Below are 4,159 nucleotides of genomic sequence, written 5' to 3'. Positions count from 1 at the left end.
CATGGAGGCTCACTAGATTTTGACGATTGCCATTTTGGCTAGCTCCGCGATGCACTAAAGTGCTAGGTGGCGCACTGTCTCACTAAAATGGCTCTAACTTTTCGCTCGAGTGTCGGATTTGGGCAAATTTAGTATCGACGGAAAGCTTATTCAATTCTCCACTTGATAAACAATTGATATTAGGGAAATTATATAAGGTTTAACTACTTCTCACTTAGGAAAACCCTTCTTAACCTTATAGGGTCGGATTAACACTCCACTGAACATGCTCTAAGGCTCAGACTATGAGAGAATTTTGCGGGATCTTACAGGTTGCACCGAAGCTCTATAACTCAATGCTGAAATCTCCACATCAAGGTAGAATTTCTTGGTCTCAACTGCCTAAACCAAACATCGATAATACTGTATGAAGTAGACATATTTGTACCAAATCATGCTGAGCCAAAATTGAAACATAATTGAAGAACAAAATTGCGATGGAGGATAAATCATTGACTGACAATACAAGAAATCCACTCCATAGCTGCTAGAGGGAATGAACTATCAAAGAATACTCAAGAACTTATAAAAGCCACAAACAACACTTAGTGATGGAAAAAACTCTAGCAACTCAAAAAAATTCACTAAAGCCAGAAACTAACCAATCCAACACTCTATCTCATCAAGGAATAGCCATAGGCACATATCATTAGAGGAGAAACACTCCATCAAGCCTCATTAGGCTGAACAAACTTTGCAATGGGGTTTTCCTGAATCCACCTAAGTAGGAAAGTCACCACTCAATCCATTCATAAATTACATCATCGAAGAAGAATAATACCAATCTCGAAACCAAGGTTACTGTTAAGACCACCACTAGAAAATCAAACAACTCAAGACAAAGAATTTCCAATTTGCTAAGTTAAGAAATGTTTACAAGAAAGCCATCTACCTTTAACTTCCTAACTCCATGAAAGACAGGAATCACCTCACGATAAGAACAAAAAATCTAATCTTCATATCGTTAACAAGGGCAAATCATCGCATGGAGATGAATCTAACAAATCTAAGATATATATCTAATATATCTCGATATCAACATCAAAACCAATATCGGGCGATGAAATAGCCATAAACAAAAAGAAGACCTCAAACTGGTCATTCTCAAAAATGGGCTATATAGAAAGGGATAGCCAAAACAAAAACCTTTGCATCACCAGAGGCATGTCTAAGAGTCTCAAACTCAAGAACGAGTAATATAGCTAAATTATCAACTTTAGAACCACATAGAACCACGAAAGATCAACTTACCTTTAATACCATGATTGACTCCATAATCAATCTAACACAGCTAACCAAGAGGGAAAACAATCAACCTCGCCATGGGAAAGAAATCATCAAATCAGGCTATATCTACTCAAGCCACCAAATAAGAATTGCAAAGAAATAAAATTTTAACTAAATAACACTAGTCTATGTAACTAGCCAGCGAGTATTAATTACATCTAATAATAATACCTCAATAACCTCAAGCAGCGATAACATTAGTAAAAACAATATCAACATCAATATAATGAATAGGCATTACTAAAATGAACATCAACATAATATACCACTCAAGGGACACAATAAGGCCAATATGCCAAGATAAATGAGACTTAAACCCAAAAGCTACATCTGCTTCATCCACTACTAAAAGAAATAATCCATGGAGTAGTCATAAAATCGTGAATTCAATAATAAGGCACATAATAATCTATATGAACTCATTAAGGCAATAATCATTAGTGGGTACGAAGACCCCAACACACAAAATAAAAAGGTAAATACAAAAAAATAAAATCATACCAATCACGATAGAATAAGCAACCACATGCCTGATGGGTATAAGGGACGGTAAATCTGTACGGGTCCAAACTCGAATTGATCAAGTAAATCATCAAATGAGGCATAAAGCACACTATCTCTAACTGAAGTTGCCACACTCATCATGAAGATGATCTGAATAAGATGAAATACTAGCAATCCCATATCGGGGATACTTTCTAAACCAATTGACGATTTCTCTATAGTCGTAGAAAACTCCTAAAGCACCAACATGGAGAGAACATAACTAATCCAACATGTCTAGCCAACTGACATTGAGAGCACTCTCTACTACAAATAATGATTCTTCCCACAAACATAGCCTGTCTTAGGAACTCTAGGCTGGTGGGGAATATATGCTAGCTCTGTCTTATCAATTAACTCATATCTGGGGCACTCTTATAGCTAGTGTCCCATCACGATACATTTAAACAAGATCTTAGAATACTTCAAGATACTGCCCCTTATAATATTGAACGACCCTCATGGCCTAAAGACCCATACCAAAACTCTACAAGGTTTGGTGAGAACTCTGCCTGCTAAAATCACCATGGCTAGTCTAAGAACCACTCATAGTCTGAAATACTATATGTGTAGAGATGATAGGCTACAAGTGAAGCTGAAACCTATCAAAAGGATCTTCACTCTCTGATAAAATACCAATAGCATAATACCAAGGTCATATTCTCTTGCCACCACCTCAATAAGTCTCAATACATACTCTCTAAGGCTTTCACATAATTGATAATCTGTTAGAAGGAAGACCCAACTGCTATTAAATGCTCTGATGCTAAATAGAGTGATAATGTTAGTCCGCTAATAACTCCATGTACCATGACCTACTTATAAGTATATAGCATAGAAAAATGCCTGACCCAATTGAGAAATCCAATCTCATACTCAGAAACTAGTAAGAACCTTTATGAACACCAATAGGACCAACTCTGGTTTGAGAATTGCTCGATGAATCGAATGTCATCCATGACTAGGAGGGATTTTAAACATACTTAGAACCCCCAATACTGAACCTTGAATAACTGACATAGTCATGAGCTTTACTGAAGTTTAAGCTGGCCCTAAACCCCTTGGCTAATGCTGAAGATCTTTGATATCCATCTATGACTCTTTGGTCTGATGCTACGTTGAAGCTTTGAAATATGTGCTGAAGCCTCATCCGCATCCATCAACCCTTCCATATTACCTATTTTAGGACAGAATAGATTTAAAGAATGTGTTTAAGTTTTATAGCAATGTGGACACACGACAAGGAGTCAAGAAATGAGTTTTCTAGAATTTACGTGTAGCCTCTCAAAGATAGGTTATGGACATCTCCGTACCGATCCGCAGGAATCGACTAACACTTAGCTCTTGTACTAATATATCGGTGAAGCCTAGCCACTGATACCAATTTTTCACAACCCAATTTCTCAAATCATGATGGTTCCTACTATAACCCACCAGTAGGCCAGCTAAACCTGTAGTTCACAATGGCTAGTAACAAACTACCCTACTAGCATAATACTAAGTGTAAAGGCTCACAATTTTATTCAGATATTATTTTACATGAGACATTAGCTACGAGATTTTAGCTTTTAGTTTACAAATATAAAAATGAGTCCTCTATACACTCAGCCTACATGATTTGAAAATAGACTTAACTATAGTTATATTTACTCCACTAATAGAAAGAGTAAAAGTATAGATTTTAGAACTGAGTGTTATGGCTCACAAGATTTATATAGTATGCAACTGAGTGTTATGGCTCACAAGATTTATATAGTATGCTTTATTATTCATGATTTATGATTTTCATCTTTCAGTTATTTAAGCAAATATGAGTCATTTACACTTAGCCTGCATCCTTTTACAAGTTTATATAAAAATTAAGATATTATTTTACTTATGCATTCACCCATACATGCTCAGTACATTCCAAAAGCACTGATCCACATATATGTCTGTGTGCTACATTGTTTAATAATGTAGGTAAAGTTGTACCATGCACATTCATAATCAGACAGTTGCAACTTCTAGTCAATAGGTGATGAGCCCTTTTGATTCAAGGGTTTGAGTCAGTCATAGTTTGAGTAACATTTTAATTTCTTTAGTCAGTCGTATTGATTTGGGAAATTTAGGGGTCATGTCTTGACTACCTATAGTCAATACTAGTGAAGGCTTCATAAACAGTCAATAGAAGTTGATGTATTTGATTCTAGCTTTGTTTTGTATAATCAGAGTTGTAATAATTATATATAGTTTTGTTTTGATTATATTCAAAAAAGATGTATCTTTCGCTTATTTTTGTCAGAAGTGT

Source organism: Capsicum annuum, chromosome 11, assembly GCF_002878395.1.
Source record: "Capsicum annuum cultivar UCD-10X-F1 chromosome 11, UCD10Xv1.1, whole genome shotgun sequence".
Taxonomy (NCBI): domain Eukaryota; kingdom Viridiplantae; phylum Streptophyta; class Magnoliopsida; order Solanales; family Solanaceae; genus Capsicum; species Capsicum annuum.
Note: the sequence above shows the minus strand (reverse complement) of the source record.